The sequence below is a fragment of the Phyllobates terribilis genome, unplaced genomic scaffold, assembly GCF_046119375.1.
Source record: "Phyllobates terribilis strain yellow unplaced genomic scaffold, ASM4611937v1 Scaffold_172__1_contigs__length_4051808, whole genome shotgun sequence".
NCBI lineage: Eukaryota > Metazoa > Chordata > Amphibia > Anura > Dendrobatidae > Phyllobates > Phyllobates terribilis.
In genome coordinates, this window is record NW_027362932.1 from 346120 (window position 1) to 369795 (window position 23676).

Consider the following 23676-nt stretch of genomic DNA (forward strand, 5'->3'; position numbering starts at 1 on the left):
CCCTACACTACTTGGGATATTCCACCCCCCTCCCACTCCAGCCAAGGACAGACTCGGTCGTACCTGCACATTTCTAAGTGGGAGTACCGTTGGTCTGCCCTCCGGAAATGGGATGTGTGTAGTGCATGCAGCCTACCGAGCTCAGTTCCACACTCCTTCCTTACCCGGGAGTGGAATATCACACCTCTGGCTGAGGTGCAATACCCCTGTAGCAGCCGAATCCTCAGGGTGCTACACAAGTATGCAGCCAGCCACCCACCCACCCACAGGCCGCAACACTAAACTGACAGATTTCTGGGCAGCTCTTTGCACTTGAAATATGGCCTTTTAAGCTTGTGGAGGTGGAAGCTTTTCACAACCTCATGCAGGCGGCGGCCGGGTGTCCATACTCGGTCCCCAGCCGCCAGTATTTTTCCCGGTATCGCCTTCGCCTTCCACAAGCACGGGTCCCACAACATTACCCATGCCCTACCCAGTGCACTTACTAAGAAGGACTGCCTAACCACAAACACGTGGACAGGTGAATGTGGCCAGGGACGGTACGGAGCCAGTCCACAACTTTTTTTGATAAGAGTTGTATTTAGCTCAGTGAAAGGACTGGCATAGAGGGAAACCGTATCTACCCTGAGTGTCATTTCTCCCAGGAAGCCCTCTAAAGCTGCTTGCACTTGAAATGTGGCCTGAACATTACTGCTGGTACTTTTCTGTGGCAATTTTCTTGCCTCCTACCAGCCTGGAATATTTCCAGCAAACTATGGTACAACACCATGGTATTAGCACTGCCCCCAGTACCAGCAGCGAAGCCATCCTCAATTTCCTTCTCTGGAATTTTATTTGGTAGACTGAGTGGCTGCCAAAATAAATTTTCTCACAAAGGAGCTGATGATAGAGTGGCAGTAGGTTCAAGTTTCTCCAGCCTGTTAGATATTAGAGGGTGAACGGCAGCACATTGGATCAGTGGTTAGCACTGAAGTCTTGCAGCACTGGGATCCTGGGTTCAAATCCCAGCAAGGACAACATCTGCAAGAAATTTGTATGTTCTCCCACAGGGTTGGACAGTCCCACCAGAGAATTCTCTGGTGTGCCTTGGCTTCTACCTCAGGAGAGTTCATGATAGCGCTAACTTTGCAGCTGCTATGGGGCTCTTGAGCGGGTGAGAAAGGTTAGCCCTCAGAAACAAATCCTCTGGTGGGCAGAATGTTTTTCAATCTGAAACAGCTTCTCAGTGGGAGTTGTATTTCACAGCATGCCATATTCTTTAGCTCTGTGAAAGGACTGGCATATAGGGAAACCTTATTTACCCCGGTTGTCATTTCTCCGTCACCAGGTTCCGCCCATTGTAACACACGACCATGCCTGGCTGTATGTTCAGCGGTGAGAGCCACAGATCAAGCTGCTGTGTTACAGCTTTCAACAACTATGCAGCGCTGGGCGGTTTGTTAATTAAGCATTAAGCATGTTATCTTCAGCACAGCCTGCTGCTGTTTGGCCAAGGCAGTGCAGCAGTGCTGTCAGCTTGTGACTGATGTGGTCATTTCGGAGATGGAGGAGGAGGTGCATGAGCTGAACAATGTGATTACATTGAGGTTAAATTGGTGATGCTATTTTTTATACTAAAGAAAGATCCTATTGTTATGTTTTTTTATGTTATTTTTTATGACAAATGCATTCACCGGGAAAAGTCATTTTAACATTTTACAACCTAATCTGGCAATGTGGTGTCATCAGACACATCCTGTTTTATTTATGATGGAGGGACTCTGAAAGTCATAAAGCCTATTTTTATAGGAACATCAGACGGCCCTTACTATTCTTAAAAGGCCAGCAGTCGGCCCTAGCTATTGTTAGAGAGCCATCAGAGGGCTATGCTTTGTTGTTCCCATTATTAACAAGTGGGTCTCCTATACTGTTATTGCGCATCCAGTGACTGCAAGGGTTGTCAAAAATTTGGACGCAACCTAATACCCCTTTGAAGAGACATAGAGGAGGGTCTCAGTAAAAAAAATGTTCCCATTATAAAGGAGCGGGTCTTCTATAGTGGTAATGCCCATGCTGTGACTGCAAGGGTGGCCAAAATTTTTGAATAAAACACTAACAATTTAAAGACACAAAGAGCATGGCCACAGTAACAAGGTACGACATGTTCCCGTTAGAAAGGAGAGGGTCTGCTATACAGTTATAGGGTATGCAGTGAATCCAACGGCTGACAAATTTTAGGAAAAACCCCACTAAGAATTTAAGGACACACAGAGCAGGGCCACATTAACAAGGTACGACATGTTCCCATTAGAAAGGAGAGGGTCTGCTATACAGTTATAGGGTATGCAGTGAGTCCACCGGCTGACCAAGTTTAGGAAAAAACCCACTAAGAATTTAAAGACACATAGACCAGGCCACAGTAATGACAAATTCCCATTAGAAAGGAGAGAGTCTCCCATAGTGTTGGACTATGCAGTGACTGCAAGAGCTGCCAAAAATTTGGAGGCACTTCAATGGCCCTTGGAAGAGACGTGGAGGAGCGCATCATAAAAAATTGTTACCATTAGAAAGGAGCGGGCCTCCTATACTTGTAATGCCATGCACTAAGTGTATGGGCTGACAAACATTTACTCCTGGGGGGTATACATGAACATACTGTATAAAAAATTTTTTTTACGGGCATCATAAAAATGTAGCGCCCCGAGGGCTCGACCGCTACAGGGGTATTGCACCTCTGCCAGAGGTGTGATATTCCACTCCTGGGTAAGGATGGAGTATGGACCAGGGTTCAGTTAGCTGCATACAGCACACTCACCCCATTTCCGAGGGACAGCTCAACGGTGCTCCCATTAGACAGAAATGCAGGCACGACAGACCATGTCCCTGGCTGGAGTGGGGAGGGGGTAGGAATACCCAGTGATGTAGGAGCAGATAGGGGTTGGTTCCTGAGCGTAGATAGGAGCCCATTGTTTGCTGGTCACCTGGGCTCATGTTCTAGAGGGAGGTATAAAAGGTAGGCACCATCTTAGAACAGTGTTCAGTCAGAGAGAAGAAGTGACAGAGTGGGGGCCTCTGCAAGGGGCTCTTCTCCGTAGGCGGGCCTAGCCTCTGAGGCCCAGCCAGCACAGAGAGAAGAGAAGAAGAGAAGTTCAGTGAGTGGAGTAAGAGAAGGAGTTCAGCCAGAGAGGGCTGACAGGGAGCTGTGGCTCAGTCTGGGCCCAGCTCCACGAGGCAGGCCTAGGGTGAAGGCCAGGAACAGAAAGGAACAAGAACAGAAAGGAACAAGAACAGAAAGGAACAGAAGAGAAAGAGAAAGAGAGAAACAGAAGGGCTCAGGAACAAGACGGCAGAAGGGACCCTAAGAACCAACGAGAATACAGGGTGAAGGGTCAGGCAGATTAAGGGTACCGGATCCCAAGTTGGTGGAGGAGAAACAGCCCTCAGCCAAAGACCGGAGGTCGTGATCATTTATTGGTGCGACACCTCATCAAACCTGCTAGGAAGGCACCATATAGGACAGCGGGGAACGGGAACCACATTTACCCGCACAAGTCTGCGGCAGCTGGACAAAAGTGGGTCACTGGTGAGGCAGGCCAGAGAAAGGATTGAAGGGGTCCTGTGTCATGCTCCTGAACTGCCTGGGGTTGACCGAGCCCCTCACCTGGTGGACGCAGCACGGCTCGGGCGGTCATTGCTGACAGAAGTGACCCGGAGTACATGAACTGTGAGTAAAAGACATTGGACTGCAGTACGTTGTCTGTGTACTCTTTCGCTCCTCCAGCACTAACGGCACTGGGACTCTCTGCACCATCACCCCCACCATCCACTACACTGCCCTGGGGCTGCACTCTTCCCGTGGGGAGTCACACTACCTCAGCTGCATACATCATCAGCCCCAGCGATCTGCCTTGCAGCGGCGGTTCATAATAACCGCAATCCACGGGTGGCGCAGTCGGACATCACTTAGGACGGCTAAAGGACTACCACTGGTCTGACCACCCTGAGCCACGGAACCGGGTCGCCACTACTACCCCCACCGTCTCCCTATTGCCCGGCTCCGAGTGCCCCACGGCCCAGGGGCGAGTCAAACACCCTTAAAAAAAATTATGTGGGTGTTGCATCATGGACCACGGTCACCCTGGTGATATGGTGGTGGAGGATGAGGAGAAGGAGGAGGACAAGAGCAAATAGCCAAAATCAGGAAGCGTATACCCATGTGTGGGTGTGAAAAGGTGCATGGGAATACACCTCCCAAGAAAAGACACTGGATTGGAGTTTATGTTACGCTGCTATCATTCGGTGGTGTTGAGAAGTCTGGCCCAATCCAGCCCTTGTTCATTTTTATAAGAGTCAGCCTGTCAGCATTTTCAGTTGACAGGAGGATGCGCTTATCAGTTATAATTCCACCAGCGGCACTAAAAACCCGATCTGATAAAACGCTGGCGGCAGGGTAGGCCAGGACCTCCAAGGCATAGAGAGCCAGTTCATTCCACATATCTAGCTTGGATACCCAATATTTATAAGGCACAGAGGAATCACGGAGGACGTTGGTACGGTACGGCAAGGTACTCCCTCAGCATCTTCCCAAACTTTGCACTCCTTGTGAGAGTACCCTGCGCCTCAGGGCCTGTGCGATGGGAGGGTCTGAGAAAACTCTCCCAGAACTTTGACAGTGTTCCCCTGCCTCTGCTGGATTGAAGTTGTGTCTCTCTCGCCTGTACTCCTTGGTTGTCGAACGAAGTGTGCCCTCTGCCTCCAGCGTTTTCAGATGGGAATTTTTTTAATAGGTCCGCAACAAGGGCCTTCTGGTACTGCCTCATTTTTGTACACCTGTCCGCCTCAGGAATAAGAGATATAAAGTTCTCCTTGTAGAGTGGGTCTAGAAGTGTCACCAACCAGTAATGACCTAAAATTTTGAGAATGCGAGGGTCATGGGAAAGGCAGCATAACATAAACTCAGCCATGCGTGCCAGACTACTAACAGGCAAGACTTCCGTGTCCTCACCAAGAGGATGACTGACCATGCTCTCCTCCTCCTCCTCTCTGTCCTCTGGCCATCCACGCTGAACAGACGGTATGACAGCTGTGCAGATAGCACCGTCTATAGTGCATGAAACTAGTTCCTGTCCTTCCTCCTCCTCCTCTTCCTCATTGTCACCCAATCCACGTTGGGATGAGATGAGGCTTGGCAGTGTGTAATCACCCTGTATGGTTAATTGCTCCATCTTATCATGCTTCGCCTGCAATGCATCATCTTTGATTGTGAGCAGAGAGCGTTTCAGAAGACAGAGAAGCGGGATGGTGACGCTAATTATGGCGTCATCGCCGCTCACCATCTTGGTGGAGTCCTCAAAGTTTTGGAGGATGGTACATATGTCTGACATCCACGTCCACTACTGAGGTCTTATGTGTGGAGTCTGAACTGAATACCGATAGCCTTTTTGATGCTGGTACTCAACAACTGCCCTCTTCTGCTCACAAATCCTTCCCAACATCTGCAATGTAGAGTTCCAACGTGTGGGGACATCACACACCAGTCTGTGAGCCAGAAGCTGCAAACGCTGCTGAAACACTGCAAGGGCAGCGGAAGCTGTAGCTGACTTTCTAAAATGGGCACACAGGCGGCATACTTTAACAAGCAGATCCGGCAGCTCCGGGTAGGATTTGAGTAACCGCTGAACCACGAGGTTAAGCACATGGGCCAGGCATGGTACGTGTGTGAGCTCGCCTCGCCTCTGAGCCGCCACCAGGTTCCAGCCATTGTCACACGCGACCATGCCTGGCTGTAGGTTCAGCGGTTTGAGCCACAGATCTGCCTGCTCTTTCAGAGCTGTCCATAACTCTTCAGCATTGTGTGTTTTTTCACCTAAGCATATTAGCTTCAGCACAGCCTGTTGCCGCTTGGCCGAGGCAGTGCTGCAGTGCTTCCAGCTTGTGACTGATGTGGTCATTTCGGAGATGGAGGCTGAGGAGGAGGAGCAGGCTGAGGAGCATGAGGTTCAGGAGCTGTAGACCGTGGGGGCAACCCTGATTGACATAGGGCCTGCAATCCTTGGCGTCGGGAGGACGTGTTCCGTCCCAAGGTCCGACTGGGTCCCGGCTTCCACTATGTTAACCCAGTGTGCCATCAGCGAGATGTACCGTCCCTGCCCACAAGCACTTGTCCACGTGTCCGTGTTTAGGTGGACTTTACCGGTAACTGCGTTGTTGAGGGCACGGCTAATGTTTTGGGACACTTGCTTGTGTAATGTGGGGACGGCACACTGGGAGAAATAGTGGCGGCTGGGGACAGAGTACCGAGGGACGGCCGCCGCCATCAGGTTGCGGAATGCTTCTGTTTCCACAAGCCTAAAAGGCAACATTTCGAGCCAAGCAGTCGTGAATTGTGAGAATTTAGTAGTGTGGCCTGTGGGACGTTGGCTGCATATTTGCGCTTGCATTCCAAGGACTGGAGTATGAACAACTGAACGCTGCGCTGGGACAAGGACATGGACGTGCTTCCTGATGCTGCTACTTGAGAGTGTGCAATGACAGGAGCAGGGCAGGAGGCATCTTTGTACTATGGACAGGGGATTGACTTGCATGCACAACAGCAGAAGAAGCAATGGTGCCACCTGTAGACACTGTTCCTGGACCCTGGTGTTCGGCCCACAAAGTCGAGTGCTTTGCTGCCATGTGCCTCATCATGCTGGTGGTGGTCAGGCTGGTCGTTTTGCCACCCCTGCTGATGCTGGTCTGGCTCGTGATGCAAATGGCCTTTTTGGAGTTATCGGCAGAGTCTTTAAAAAACAACCAGACTCGGGAAGACCTAACAGTTGTAGTGGCAACTTCCTTCATGTTGGTGTTACGGGAAATGGTAGCCTGCCTTCTGTCTGCGGCCACCACACTGCTTCTTCCTGCCTGTTGGGGTGCTCTGCCTCCCTCCCCCTGTGTGCTGCTGTCCTTGCTCTGCATGTCCTCCTGCCAGGTTGGGTCAGTTACTATATCATCCACCACCTCGTCTCCCACTTCTGCACCCTGGTACTATTCCTGACTTTCTGTCAATTGTGTCTCATCATCGTCCACCTCTTATGACAGTTTCCCACCGTCGCCTTCGTGTGACCGTGGCTGCTCAAATATTTGGGCATCGCTACACGTGATCTCCTCTTGCCCCGCTTCAAGTGGACCGGGCGAGAGGCCCGAATCTATAAATGGAAAAGTGAACAGCTCTTCAGATTGTCCAAGTGTGGGACCAATTGTCTCTGGGTACTCGGCATGGTGGGAGGAAGGAGGATCAGGGTGAGGAATATGAGGTCCAGACTCATGGCTACTGAGACTTGACCGTGTGGAAGACAGGGTGGTGGTGGTGGTGGTGGCTAAGTGACTGGAAGCATTATCCGCTATCCAACCAACAACCTTTTGACACTGATCTGGGTTCAATAGTGGTGTGCTGCGGTCCCCTAGAAATTGGGACAGGAAGGTCAGGCGAGAAGATGTGGGTGTTTGTTGTGGCACAATTTCGGCTTGCCCACGGCCTTGTACTCGGCCTCTGCATGCACCATTACCATCACGTCCAGTTCCCCGTCCCTTGCCACGTGCCTTACCCATTTTAAATGGAGGATAGTATCTTCCACGCTCACTACAAATGATTGAGTTTGAAGCGAAGTTATATGTGATCGGTGTGATGGAGAAAACAGAGTTTTAAATACCTGGCCTGTAGGTAAGTAGTGTGAACAGCAAACTGCTGTGAATTGCTTCACTGACACACTGAAAAAATGGAGGCCAGAAATGGCAGTATTTTCTGACAACGTATATGTGATCTGTGTGACGGAGAAAACACAGTTTTAAATAGCTGGATTTCTAGCGCTCTAATATGGAAAGGACCTGGCTGTATTCTGCAGTGCCAACAAGCAAATGGTGCAGAAAAACGTTGTTCTCTGGATTGCTTTATAAGCAAATAATGAGGATTAAGATCCAAAGAAAAGTATTCCTCGCCCCTGAGACCTGGGCCTTTGTATAGAAATATCTAACAGCAGCAGAAGGCAGATTTGGAATGGAGCCTCTTGTGCTATATGCACTGCAGTCTGCTATATACACTGCCTGCCTGCCTATTTACACTGCCTGCCTGATATATCTGCAGATGGATTAGTCCTCAGAAGGACTGTTTGTTGAGATGTATATGTGTAATGTGCGGTTTTTCTCACTACACTACCTAATACACGATCAAATCTCTCCCTAACGCAGCATCAGCTCTCCCTACACTGTCTGATCCAGAGTGACTGTGATGAGCATGGCGGCGCCAGGTCAGATATAGACCTGATGACGCTGTGCGGCCAGCCAATCACTGTAATGCCCACAACCAACATGGCTATGGCATTACAGTGCATGGCAGGCAATCCCTGCATGTTCATTGGCTCTGTAAAGAGCACCAAACATGCAGGGATGGGTCCCGACTTCCCACCCGACCAACCCGGAAATACTCGGTGAGCGCAGAGCATCTCGAGCAGTGAGATACTCGGGCGAGCACCGAGCAGTAGCGAGCATGCTCGCTCATCACTAGTTGTCATTAAGATTTAAAAAGAGAAAACACAGAAATGTGACAGTAAATGGCTTCACCCAACCAATAACCATGAGTGGAGAAAAAGTGTTTTTGTTATCATTCATTTTTTCTGAAACAAGGCCAAGAAAGGAAAAATTCTGCCGGGGTATGTAAACTTTTGAGCAGAACTGTATATGCGCCAGCCCCAGTGTCTCCTATTCTATATACTCCAGCCCCAGTGTCTCCTATTCTATATACTCCAGCTTCTTCTGTGATGTATATGCTCTAGCCAAAATGTATCCTGTGATGAATATACGCCAGCCCCAGTGTCTCCTATTCTATATACTCCAGCCCCAGTGTCTCCTATTCTATATACTCCAGCTTCTTCTGTGATGTATATGCTCTAGCCCCAATGTATCCTGTGATGAATATACGCCAGCCCCAGTGTCTCCTATTCTATATACTCCAGCCCCAGTGTCTCCTATTCTATATACTCCAGCTTCTTCTGTGATGTATATGCTCTAGCCCCAATGTATCCTGTGATGAATATACGCCAGCCCCAGTGTCTCCTATTCTATATACTCCAGCCCCAGTGTCTCCTATTCTATATACTCCAGCTTCTTCTGTGATGTATATGCTCTAGCCCCAATGTATCCTGTGATGAATATACGCCAGCCCCAGTGTCTCCTATTCTATATACTCCAGCTCCAGTGTCTTCTGTGACGTAGCTAATGTAGCCCTAATATCTCTTATGCAGAGGCGTCGCATGATAAAGCAGTGGGACACAAGCTCCCTGCCCTATCACTATCTCTTTTATATGCCACAGATCGCCATAGGCCTGCGGTTAACGAGATGTCAGCATCCTCACGCAGGTGGCTCGGTGACATCATTGCATCGCTCTGCTCTGCTGTCGCGCCATGGAAGAGGAGACAGAGGCCGTGATGTAGGGAATCAGGATTAAGTGAGATATTTTTTTAAATGATCGGGCAGTGGAGCCATCCTACTATATATCTGGAGTAGTGGGTCCATCATACTACATATGGAGTAGTGGGGCCATTATACTATATGTATGTGGGGCAGTGGGACCATCATAGTATATACAGGTGCATCTCACTAAATTAGAATATCTTCAAAAAGTTAATTTATTCCAGTTCTTCAATATTGTTTCAGTATGCTCCACAATCATGAGGAAGACTGCTGACTTGACAGATGTCCAGAAGGCAGTCATTGACACACTCCACAAGGTCCTAGAGTTCCAATTTTCATTTGGAAATCAAAGTCCCAGAGTCTGGAGGAAGAGTGGAGAGTCCACAATCCAAGCTGCTTGAGGTCTAGTGTGAAGGCTCCACAATCAGTGATGGTTTGGGAGGCCATGTCATCTGCTGGTGTAGGTCCACTGTGTTTTATCAAGACCAAAGTCAGCACAGCCGGCTACCAGGACATTTTACAGCACTTCATGCTTCCCTCTGCCGACAAGCTTTTTGGAGATAGAAATGTCATTCTCCAGCAGGACTTGGCCCCTGTCCACACGGCCAAAAGTACCAATACCTGGTTTACACACAACAGTATCACTGTGCTTGATGGGCAGCAAACTCGCCTGACCTTAACCCCATAGAGAATCTATTATAGAGAATCTATGGGGTATTGTCAAGAGGAAGATGAGAGACACCAGACCCAACAATGCAGATGAGCTGAAAGACAGCTTTTTGTATTGAAGAACTGAAATAAATTAACTTTTTGATGATATTCTAATTTAGTGAGATGCACCTATATATGGAGCAGTGGGACTATCATGCTATATATATGGAGGAGTGGGGGCATCATACTAAATATAGAGCAGTGTGTGTGTGTCACCCCAGGCCTGGATGCCACAAACAATAATCTGTTTCTGAAAGCAGGAGGGAGGTCCCCTGGTTAGGGACAATTAGCATACAGCACCTCCTGTCCCAGGCCAGCAGGGGGAGCTGGCTGCCCCTATAAAAGCTGGAACTGGGGGCAGGGTTAGAGAGAACTGGAAGACCTAGCTCAGGAGTGAGACTAGTCCCAGAGAAGGAGGGACAGTTCAGCTGTAGCTGAGGAGTCCGTGAGGCAGAGGAGAAACTGCAAGCCAGGGACAGAGGCGACGAGAGCCGGTCCTGGCAGAGAACCAATCTACTGGACATTGGGGTCCGAGGCTGTCAGGGTTACAAGCCCAGCAGCAGAGAATCAAGCTGCGAGGGATTTCAGGTCCCTTGGCCTAAGAAGCCTGGAGGCTCCGCCACACAGAGGGACCAGTACATCGAGGAGCAAGCAACAGGTACCCAAGGCCTGAGTCGCAAGCCATACAGGAGAGAAGTACACGGCCAGCTCAGGGACGTGGGCTATTACACCACGAAAAGGGGGATAGTCAGAAAGAGCATAGAGAGAACGGTAGGCCTACACACTCACCCTGACCAGTGGGGCTCGCCCGATTGCTCTCAGACACCCAGGCCCATTCCTAACCGGTACTGTTGGGCCATTAATAATATCTACAATAAAGACCCTGAACTGTTTGAAGCGGACTCTGAACTCTTACTATTGCGGCCTGCACTATCACCCCCAACATCCACCTACACTGCCCTGAGGCTACACTCTTCCCATGGGGAGTTATCCTACCCCTGTGCTGCACACCAACACCAGCCTCAGCGGTCTGCCTTGCAGCGGCGGTTATCTCCAACCGCAATCCACGGGTGGCGTAGTCGGACATTCAAAACACTGATAAATAGACTGCCACCATTTGGTCTGACCACCCTGAGCCACGGGATCGGGTTGCCACTACTACCCCCATCAGCACCGTACACTAGAAGGCCCGGTTCCGGGTACCCCACGGCCCAGGGGGGGAGTCAGCTTTGGCGTAGTCGGCAGAATTGTGACCAACCCGCCACAAACGGGTATTGCGTGCCTGGAAAAGACTCTATACATATCTGAGTGAAGTTTCCCGCCATTTGGGGCCATTTCCCGCCAATCGGAGCCGTTTCCCGCCATCGGGCGCCATCTTCGGGACGACGCGCGGGAAGAAGAGGGGCGTGGACGTCCAAAAACGCGTGAGACCTGAAGCCCCGCCCTACGCTGAGACGCTGCTCAAGGTCCTGGATGGAGATCCAGCGGATGCCGACGTCATCACCGAGCAACGCAAGGTGCTCTCCCAGAGCATCGCGAGGGAAGCCGCGGCCTACAGAAGAGGATCGCCAGAAGGTAGGCCACGGTTAATTAGGAGGGAGGAAGATGTCGGACGCGGAGGGACCCTCTACCACCAGCGTAGCCGCTGCAGCTGTGATGCCGTTTTCCATGCCCTATATCCATAGGCGGATTAAAATGAGGGCAATCCGGGCGACCGCCCAGGGCCCCGAGCCTGCAGGGGGTCCGCGGCTCCAGGCGGGGTGTCTAATGCCGGATTGCCCTCATTATATGTGCGGGCCGCCGCGGCACATAGCGGTAGCAGTGGCGGGAGGGGGGGGCCTGGACTGCTCCCCCAGCAGCGGCCACCGCTACTTCTTCATCGGCCGGGCCAGCACTGCAGCAGTTAACTTCCCTGTGCTGGCCCGGCCGCGTCACTGCTAGGAGACATGGCCCTGTGCGCGGCTGTGTCTCCTAGCTGTGACGTCACACAGTGCGCCCCGGCCTGCAGTGCTGCACCGGAAAAGAGAGAGAGCAGGCAGGAGGAATTGAGCCGGGGGATGGTGAGTGTGTGTGTGAGCAGATGTGTGTGTGGGCAGGTGTGTGTTTGTTTGTGGGCAGGTGTCTGTGGGGGCAGGTGTCTGTGTGGGCAGGTGTGTGTGTATATGTGTGTGTGTGTATATGTGTGTGTGTCTGTGTGGGCAGGTGTGTGTGTGTGTATATGTGTGTGTGTGTGTGTGGGCAGGTGTCTGTGTGGGCAGGTGTGTGTGTGTGTGTGGGCAGGTGTGTGTGTGTGTGTGGGCAGGTGTGTGTGTGGGCAGGTGTGTGTATATAGGTGTGTGTGTGTGTGTTTGCGGGCAGGTGTCTGTGTGGGCAGATGTGTGTGTGGGCAGGTGTGTGTGTGTGTGTGGGCAGGTGTGTGTGTGTGTGGGCAGGTGTGTGTGTGTGGGCAGGTGTGTGTGTGTGTGGGCAGGTGTTGGTGTGTGTGTGTGGACAGGTGTGTATGTGTGGGCAGGTGTGTGTGTGTGGGCAGGTGTGTTTGTGTGTGGGCAGGTGTGTTTGTGTGTGGGCAGGTGTGTGTGTGTGTGGGCAGGTGTGTGTGTGTGTCTGTGTGGGCAGATGTGTGTGTGGGCAGGTGTGTGTGTGTGGGCAGGTGTGTGTGTGTCTGTGTGGGCAGGTGTGTGTGTGTGTCTGTGTGGGCAGGTGTGTGTGTGTATATGTGTGTGTGTGTGTGTGTGGGGGCAGGTTAGAAATTCTTGCCCTGTTGAACACTACACCTGACTTGAGGCCACCACCTCTTGGTTGTCCAATGTTCTTGCTTCTCTAGGGCTCTTCTCAGATATTCATTATACCAGCTCCCCAGAATACCAAAGTTATGGTGGGTGACCGCGAGCCCTGGTGGTGGTCATAACTGCGGCCACCCAGGGGCAATACTCCATAACAACAAACCCCTGAGGTGGTGTAGGATGTAAGGACCTATTCACACTACATTCAGCGCTGCATTCAGGTCTTTACACAAGGCTTACAACTGAATCCCTGAAATTCAGGATTGTGCTGTCTGAAATGAGACATCTGAAAGCAGAGAAAATGGAGCCTAAAGATTCAGACTTTAGCCTCGGTTTGCCTTTGTTCAAATCAATGGCTATGTCAAGGCACATCTGAATGCCATTTTTCAGGGATTTAGATAGAAGCCTGGAAAGAGGAGATGAATGCATTGCAAAATTCAGTGTGAATAGGCCCTTATATCTGGAGTCTTGATATTGATGCCACAAGCATTTTACTTGTTTTTAACTTAAAAAAAAAATACACACACACAAATTATACACACACACACACACTATACATACACACACAGTATACATACACACACATTATACACACACACACACACACTATACATACACACACACAGATGTGTATGTGGGCAGGTGTGTGTGTGTGGGCAGGTGTGTGTGTGGGCAGGTGTGTGTGTGTGTGATGTCTGTCTGTTTGTGTGTGTGTGTGTGTGTGTGGGCAGATGTCATTGTGTGATGCCTGTTTGTATGTATTTTTGTGTTTCAAATGTGTTTATGCGTGTCTGTATATGTTTGTGTGTGTGTATGACTGCATGCGGCCTCCTGCTGAGTATAGTTGGCGCCGTGCGGCCTCCTGATGTCTCTGGGGGGGCTCCGTGCAGCCTCCCGCTGTGTATAGATGGCTACGTGCGGCCCCTTGCTGTTTATAGACGGCGCCGTGCGCCCCCCCGCTGTGTATAGATGGCTACGTGCGCCCCCCGCTGTGTATAGATGGCTACGTGCGGCCCCCCGCTGAGTATAGATGTCGCCGTGCGGCCTCCTGCTGTGTATAGATCGCTACGTGCGGTCTCCCGCTGAGTATAGATGGCGCTGTGCGGCCTCCTGCTGTCTCTGGGGGGAGCGCCGTGCGGCATCTATACTCAGCAGGAGGCCGACCGTAGCCAGCTATACACGTATACTCAGCAGGAGGCCGCACGTAGCCATCTATACGGTGCCATCTATACACAGCGGGAGGCCGCACGGCGCCATCTATACACAGTGGGAGGTCGCACGGCGCCATCTATACACAGCGGGAGGCCGCACGGAGCCATCTATACACAGCGGGAGTCTCAGTGTTTTGCAAGAGCAGTCAATAAATTCTGCTTGACTAATTCTGAGCACCATAAAGTCTGGTTCGCTTCTAACCTGCTGTCTTCATTTTCAGCTTGCTGAATTCTAACTCATTTACTGTCATTCGAGACGATGCCTTTGCTGGTCTCTTTCACCTTGAATACCTGTAAGTGTTCCACTTAATGTCATATTTTTGATTCTGTTCTTCTTCATCTTTTGGCATGTGCAATTGTATGAGCAAGTATTCATATGAATTTATGACCTACTTAAACCTTGGAGGACCTTAAATTTTATTCAATCAATTTTTTTTCCAGTTTAAAACTATGGGACATATATGTGCCTTGGTCCTCAAAGGGTTTTTAAAGGGGCTGCAAACATAAATATGAAAAAAATAATTCAATTAGTGCTTTTTGTGTTTATTTAATTTTTATTTGAAGTCCATTTTTTTATATACCTTGAAATTAAGCTCTACCCCATGGAATGAAGCCCTACCTACATGACATCTGAGAGCTACATGGATCCCGCTTGTGAGGTGCCTGTCCGTCACTACTATTCAGTTTTAGGGTCCACTCACTAAGCCATATATTCTCTCATGCAAGAGAATAGGGCCAATTAAGCTAATGACACTCGGCTCAAACTCTGTCAGAGCTTCAACTGAGTGTGATCCGATTCTCTCGCAGCACAGATATGGAAAAGATGGAGAACTTACTTTCTCCATAGTCTCTGTGAGTGTTCATCGGACTGCACTTGGATGACATCCGAGTGCAGTCCAATGTTTTACGTGCACCCATAGACTTGTATGGGTGCACATGGTCCGAATATCGAATGAGATTATTTTCTCATGCCAATAATCGCACTGTCCCATAGTATAACATAGAGCCGAGTCCTATCCGATAAAACATCACATAGCATTCGGCCGTGTTATACGACAGTGTGAGCGAGCCCTTAGAGTCAAGGAATATTTACATGCAGATGATGATATTACTCTCCAAGTGTATATTTTTTTAGGCGAGTTCATAGTAAATGCTTTGCATTTTTGACATGTGATCAACTAAAGAGCAAGAAAGATTTAGGACCTCCCCTATAGAGAAACGAAAAATAGTTTGGAGGACTTGCATGTCCTTTTTATTTATTATGAGAAAATCATAAAAGATCCAGTTTTTTAACCATGCTGTGACTTTCTGCTGAGGGAGAGGGAGAGAGCTGCCCTATTCAGAGTCTGTAATAGGACCTGCTGACAAAAGTGTTGAAGATACAGTCTAATGTGAATTAACAATGAAAAAAAGTTAATTTAACAAATGGCTTGTATTTTTTTAATACAAACTTTTTTGTCTTTACAGCTCTTTTAAAGGGAATCTGTCATCAGGTTTTTGCCACCTAATCTGAGAGCAGCATAATGTAGGGTTAGAGGCACTGATTCCAGTAATGTGTCACTTACTGGGCTGTTTAGTGTTGTTTTGATAAAATCATTGATTTGTCAGAAGGTAATTATCACTAGATGACTAGTAAGTTCTGTAGGACCCCACCCCCATCACTGATCAGTAGATTTCTGTGTACACTGAGCATGGGCAGAAAGCTGCCAATCAGTGGTGTGGGTGGGGCTATACAGAGCGCAGCATTCAGAGAGCTGCTAGATCTGCAGCAGATAAAACTGTGATTTTCTCAAAATGGCAACAAGCAGCTGAAAAAGTGACACATCGCTGGAATCAGGGTATCTGCCCCAATATTGTGCTGCTCTCAGATGAGGCAGCACAATTAATATTATGCCAAATTAATTTCCCATGAACTATCACATGATCTATCACAGGGGATCATGTGACATGTCACGTGATAAATCAGGTGTGTGGAGGGGGCCCGCGCCTTCTAAACTGCCCGGGGCCCTTGCTACTCTTAATCCACCCCTGCCTATATCCCCGGAGCGGCCTGGATGCCCAGTATGCTGGCGAGTCGCATACCTTGGGTGACTTTAAAGAAAGGCTGTATAGCCTGTTCAAAGTTTATCCCCTGACAGAAGAACAGAAGGTAAGCATACTGATAGGGCAGTTAACTGGTGCGGCCCAGCGGGAGGTAAAGTCTTGGACAGCTGAGGAGAAAAGGACTGTAAGGGGGGTTCTGACCCGTCTACGGGACACCTTTGATACCCGTACCTCAGCAGAAATCAAAATGCGGTTCTATGGATGTAAGCAGCGAGCTCAAGATAGCATCCGAGATTATGCCCTAAATTTACAGGAAGCCTTGGGGGCAATTAAGCAAGCTGACCCTGGCAGCGTGCAGGATACAGATAAACTATTGACTGACCAGTTCATAGAAGGTCTGCTGTCCAGCGCCCACAGAACCCAGCTGCGCCTCATGGCCCTACAGAACCCCGATTTGACTTTTGCACAGTTCAACGATAGGGCCATCCGGGTGCTCCGAGAACCTGCACCGGGTGGCGCTGTAGCTTCCCGGCGCCCTGCCATCCCTTACCACCAGGGGGCGGCACCCTATCCCGCAGACCTTGTGGGGGCTGATGCGCAGGCCCTAAATCCATCCCCGCCTGCAAACCTGCACCATCAGGTCCAAGAACTAACAAAGAGTGTTGCTGCATTGTCCAGGACCGTACAGTCGTTACAGATGGACCCGTCAGGACCAATCAAGCTGGCTTCCAGTCCGGAGGATGTCCCGTGGCGTCGACGGAGGAGGATCCCGTCGTTCAGAGGGAGGCCCGCCGATCATTACACTGAGGATGGACAGCCGATTTGCCGCCGTTGCAGCCAGCCGGGACACGTAGCCAGGTACTGTACTTTAAATGGGTCCGACCTGGGGCAAAGGGCCAACCCCCAGGTATAAGGTCATCAGGCCCATCTAATTGGCGTGGTAAGTAGGCAGGGGAACGCCCGGTTTTACCCGTAGTGCTGGACGGTATCCCCATGAGTGCACTGCTGGACACCGGGTCCCAAGTGACTACCATCCAATATGTACTTTTCAAGCAGTACTGGAGTGACACTGATATAACTCGTTATCCAGATGATGACTTGAGCATCATCGCCAGCAATGGTCAACCCGTGCCGCAGGTGGGGTTCAGAGAGATGACCATTAAGATTGGTAAAGTTGAACTGCCGGCACAGGGAGTGATCATTGTGGACATTGACCGTCGAGAAAGTCACCCTAAAATAACCTTGGGTACTAATGTGATTGAAAATTGTCTTTCAGAAGCAATTGTAATTTTGCAGCAGGTGGCGATGAATGTGAGCTCCAGCCAGCAGAGGGTCCTCCAGAAGGAGATAAGAGCCCTGATGAGATGGCAACAGGTAGAACTGTCTGGTGGTGAGATCGGTAGCGTGAGGAATGGATGAGCGACCCGTTCCCCATTGCCATGCCCCCCAAAAGTGAAATGATCTGGTGTCGAAATGCAATCGGGTTAAGAGGGAGAGACTACCAAGCCATGGTAGAACCCGTGTACTCAGACAGCAGGCCCACCATTTTGACAGCCCAGGGGGTGGTCGATGTCCGCCATGGAAGGGTGCCCGTCTGGATCTTAAACATTGGGGAAAGGGAAGTACACTTGCCTTGGTACGCTACACTAGCCAAATTGTATACTGTTGAACACAATGCTGTCAGGGCCATGGAACCCTTGCCTCCATCTCCCCAAGCAGAGGGTAATGGTTCCCAGAAACCCAAGGAGGACTGGTGCCAGAAACTCCACGTGGGTGCTGACTCCACTCCCTTGCACCAAAAACAAGGAGTCTACCGGGTGGTTCAAGAGTACGAGAGAATCTTTAGTAAGCACCCGCTAGACTTCGGCAGAGTGAAAGGGGTAGAACACCACATCCCCATGGGGAGCCACCCACCAATAAAAGAAAGATACAGATCTGTACCACCCCGCACACTATCAGAACGCAAAGGGCATGCTGAGAGAAATGAAGGAAGCCGGGGTCATTAGAGACAGTTGTAGCCCCTGGGCAGCCCCCTTGGTTCTGGTTAAAAAGAAAGACTGTACTATGAGAATGTGCGTGGACTATAGAGAAGTCAATCGTATCACCCATAAAGACGCATACCCGTTGCCTAGAATAGAGGAGTCTTTGGTCGCACTAAAATCAGCTAATTTCTTCTCTACTTTGGACCTTACTAGTGGGTACTGGCAGGTTCCTGTGGCAGAGGCTGATAAGGAGAAGACCGCCTTCACCACCCCGATGGGATTAAGTGAATTCAACTATATGCCGTTCGGGCTCTGCAACGCACCCGGGACCTTCCAGAGGCTGATGGAATGCTGTCTAGGGCACCGAAACTTTGAGACGGTCCTACTTTACCTGGACGACGTGATTGTCTATTCGAAGACTTACGAGGACCATCTAAAGCACCTGGCCGAGGTGTTCGATGCCCTGGCAGGCTTTGGCATGAAAGTGAAACCCTCCAAGTGCCATCTGTTAAAGCCGAAGGTACAGTACCTGGGACATGTGGTGAGTGCAGAAGGAGTAGCCCCCGACCCTGACAAAATCATGGCAATAAAGAACTGGCCAAGCCCCTCTAACATAAAAGAAGTGAGGCAGTTCCTCGGGTTGGTAGGCTACTACCAAAGGTTCATCCCCAGGTTCACCAAGATGGCAGCCCCTATGCAGGACCTCCTTATAGGACAATCTAAGACCAGAAGCCAAAAGCCACCCTTCAAGTGAGACAAGCCGGAAGAGGAGTCCTTCCGCCAGCTGAAGATGGCCCTCACGGGGATTGAGATCCTGGCCTACCCTGATTATGGCCAGCCTTTTATCCTCCACACAGACGCCAGTAATGTGGGGCTGGGAGCCGTACTGTCACAGAACCAACAGGGCAGAGAAAGGGTGATCGCGTACGCCAGCCGGAAGCTGAGGCCCACCGAGAGAAACCCGGAGAATTACAGCTCCTTTAAGCTGGAGTCCTTGGCAGTGGTGTGGGACGTAACAGAACGTTTCAAGCATTACCTGGCCTCTGTGAAGTTCACTGTGTACACGGACAACAATCCGTAGACACATCTGGACAATGCGAGACTTGGTGCCCTAGAGCAGCGGTGGATGGCCCGGCTAGCAAACTATGACTTCACCATCAAGTACCGGGCAGGCCGAGACAATGCCAATGCAGATGCCCTATCGAGAATTCCCCACTTGCCTGATGAGGGAGAAGATCCAGACGAGTTGGAGGAAATAGAGCTCCCTGCATTCCACCGGTACGGGGCCACTCAGTACTCCCACCGTGTAAGAGACAAAGACTTGACCACTGTCATGTTCAATCCCTTACCTCACCACGGCTGGGCTGAAACGCAAGATAGTGACCCTGCAATTCGCCTGGTGAAAGACCTGTTGACCCAGGCAGACGCTAGCCCTGGCTCGGACGCTCCAGAGGAAGCCAAGCAGTTATGGAAGGAGAAAAGCAGGCTATTCCTCTACGAAGGTAAGCTGTGCAGAAGGCTTGTCAACCACCGGACGCACGAGCTGACCTGGCAGGTAGTGGTCCCGAGACGAGATGCAGCAATGGTCCTGGAGGCCTACCATGACAGAGCGGGACACTTCGGGTGGAAGAAACTGGAGTTCCTACTGAGAGAGCGGTTCTACTGGGTCGGAATGAGAGGGGCCATAGAGAAGTGGTGCAGGGACTGCGGCCCATGTAACCTCAGAAGGAAGGACGGTACCAGCCAGAAGATGCCCTTGATGCCCATCATCACCAGGCAGCCTCTTGAGCTGGTAGCTCTGGACCATGTGAAACTGGCTCCAAGCCGGTTGGGCTACGTCTATGCCCTGACAATAGTGGACCACTATTCCCGGTTCCTGGTGGTGGTTCCTGTTAAAGACTTGACAGCCCAAACAGCGGCCAGAGCCTTCCAACAACACTTCTGCCGTCCACACGGGTATCCGGAACAGGTCTTGACAGATCAAGGTCCAGGGTTTGAGGCTGAAATCTTCCAGGAGTTCTGCAACCTCTACGGCTGTAAGAAGATTCGGACAACGTCTTACCACCCACAAACCAACGGGCTATGTGAGAAAATGAATAATATCGTCATTGATCTCCTCAAAACGTTGCCCCTGGAAGAACGCAGCCTGTGGCCGGAGAAGCTGCCAGACCTGATAGACTTATACAACCATATCCTGGTGAATGCTACAAATTGCACCCCGGCTTACCTGATGAGGGCAAGACCAGGTAAGCTGCCGATAGACCTGGAGATGGGAGTCCTGACCCCCGAGGACACCTCCCCAGACGCGGACTGGGATACGGAACGGCGGCTACAGTACAAGAAGGTACAGGAGAGTGTGGAGAGGAGTCTGGCTCAAGCGAGAGAAAAGCAAGAGAGGCTCTTCAACCAACACGCCCCTGCTGGTCCCCTGGAACCTGGTGAGCAGGTCCTGAAGCGGAAGAGAAGGCTTCACAAGCTAGATGACCAGTGGGAGAGCGACCCGTACACAGTACTGCAGTCCAACCACAACAACCCGAAGGTATGTGTAATTACCAAGGATGGAGGAGAAACCACTAGCACCGTCTCCAGAGACCACCTAAAAAGGTGCCCCAAGCAACTACAGAGTGCAGGAGAAGATCAAGATGACCTTGAACCCGCAGAAGACAAGAAAGAAATGATCAGCACAGCTCTTGGAGAGTTCCCCCGGTCCTGGACTCGGATAAATGATGCAATAGTGGTACCCGTCCTACACTTCCTTCAACCAACCCAGCAGGAACCTACAGGAGAGCAGGAGGAATTAGAAGACCAAGCAGCCCTAGAGGCAGAAGAACCCATGCCAGCAGCCCAAGAGAGTCAACCCTCTGCTGACAGTGAGCCTGCCATACCTGCGGTAAGCCAAAGGACCCGCAGATAGCTGCCTGCACTGCCTGTAAACCCAGCTAGAAGCTGTACCCTGAATGCTAGTGGGGAAAGTCAGGTTAGACCACCACCAGACAGTGGGTTACGCAGGTCAACCCGGAGCACTAGGGGGCAAATACCAGCTCGCTGGAAGATCTAAATGCTGTATATTGTAAATGTTTTATGTTTGTTGCCTGGTTGCTAATTATGTTTTTCCAGTCTTTCTAGTTCATGGACTAACAGGTTATGGACGCTGAATAACCGGAACTGTCTTGTAGATAGTTGCACTTGGTGCCCTCTTTCGAAGATGGCCACGGAAGAAAAATCTGTCCGGTGTGGCCTCCTTGTGGCCCAAAGTAGAGAGCTCAGCCTTGTCGCCACGCCCAAGGCCAGGAACTTGGGGTTTATGGAAACAGGTCCCCACACCGTGGAAAACTTCACCTTGTTGGGTGACATGGACACCCGGTCACGGAAGCGCTGTGACCTCAAGGACAAAATATACTTGTGTATATGTTATGTTGTCATTTATACCCTGTATTTGTGGTTCCTGTTTAGTCCGAAGTACTAAATTTTACTAGGGGAGAATGTGTCACCCCAGGCCTGGATGCCACAAACAATAATCTGTGTCTGAGAGCAGGAGGGAGGTCCACTGGTTAGGGACAATTAGCATACAGCACCTCCTGTCCCAGGCCAGCAGGGGGAGCTGGCTGCCCCTATAAAAGCTGGAACTGGGGGCAGGGTTAGAGAGAACTGGAAGACCTAGCTCAGGAGTGAGACTAGTCCCAGAGAAGGAGGGACAGTTCAGCTGTAGCTGAGGAGTCCGTGAGGCAGAGGAGAAACTGCAAGCCAGGGACAGAGGCGACGAGAGCCGGTCCTGGAAGAGAACCAATCTACCGGGCATTGGGGTCCGGGGCTGTCAGGGTTACAAGCCCAGCAGCAGAGAACCAACCTGCGAGGGATTTCAGGTCCCTTGGCCTAAGAATCCTGGAGGCTCCGCCACACAGAGGGACCAGTACAGCGAGGAGCAAGCAACAGGTACCCAAGGCCCTAGTCGCATGCCATACAGGCGAGAAGTACACGGCCAGTTCAGGGACGTGGGCTATTACACCACGAAAAGGGGGATAGTCAGAAAGAGCATAGAGAGAACGGTAGGCCTACACACTCACCCTGACCAGTGGGGCTCGCCCGAATGCTCTCAGACACCCAGGCCCATTCCTAACCGGTACTGTTGGGTCATTAATAATATCTACAATAAAGACCCTGAACTGTTTGAAGCGGACTCTGAACTCTTACTATTGCGGCCTGCACTATCACCCCCAACATCCACCTACACTGCCCTGAGGCTACACTCTTCCCGTGGGGAGTTATCCTACACCTGTGCTGCACACCAACACCAGCCTCAGCAGTCTGCCTCGCAGCGGCGGTTATCCCTGACCGCAATCCACGGGTGGCGTAGTCGGACATTCAAAACACTGATAAATAGACTGCCACCATTTGGTCTGACCACCCTGAGCCACGGGATCGGGTTACCACTACTACCCCCATCAGCACCGTACACTAGAAGGCCCGGTTCCGTGTACCCCACGGCCCAGGGGGCGAGTCATGTGCATCAAATTATACATACAGATATGGGGCAGTGGGGCTTCATACTATATACAGGTGCTTCTCACAAAATTAGAATATCATCAAAAGTTAGTTTATTTCATTTCTTCAATGCAAAAAGTGAAACTCCTATATTATATAGAGTCATTACACACAGAGTGATCTATTATATAGAGTCATTACACAGAGGGATCTATTATATAGAGTCATTACACACAGAGGGATCTATTATATTGAGTCATTACACAGAGGGATCTATTATATAGAGTAATTACACACAGAGGGATCTATTATATAGAGTCATTACACAAAGAGGGATCTATTATACAGAGTCATTACACACAGAGTGATCTATTATATAGAGTCATTACACACAGAGGGATCTATTATATACAGTCATTACACACAGAGGGATCTATTATATAGAGTCATTACACACAGAGGGATCTATTATATAGTCATTACACACAGAGGGATCTATTATATAGAGTCATTACACACAGAGGGATCTATTATATAGAGTCATTACACACAGAGGGATCTATTATATAGAGTCATTACACACAGAGGGATCTATTTTAAGTGTTTATTTCTGTTAATGTTGATGATTATAGCTTACAGCCAATGAAAACACAAACGTCATTATCTCAGTAAATTAGAATACTTCATAACAACAGCTTGAAAAATGTTTTTAAAATCCGAAAAGGTGGCCTACTGAAATGTATGTTTAGTAAATGCCCTCAATAGTTGTTCGGGCTCCTTGTGCATCAATTACTGCATCAATGCGGCAATGTGGCATGGAGGGATCAGCCTGTGGCACTGCTGAGGTGTTATGGAAGCCCAGGTGGCTTTGATAGCAGCCTTCAGCTCATCTGTATTGTGGGGTCTGGGGTCTCATCTTCCTCTTGACAATACCCCATAGATTCTCTATAATAGATTCTCTATGGGGTAAAGGTCAGGCGAGTTTGCTGCCAATCAAGCACAGTGATACTGTTGTGTGTAAACCAGGTATTGGTACTTTT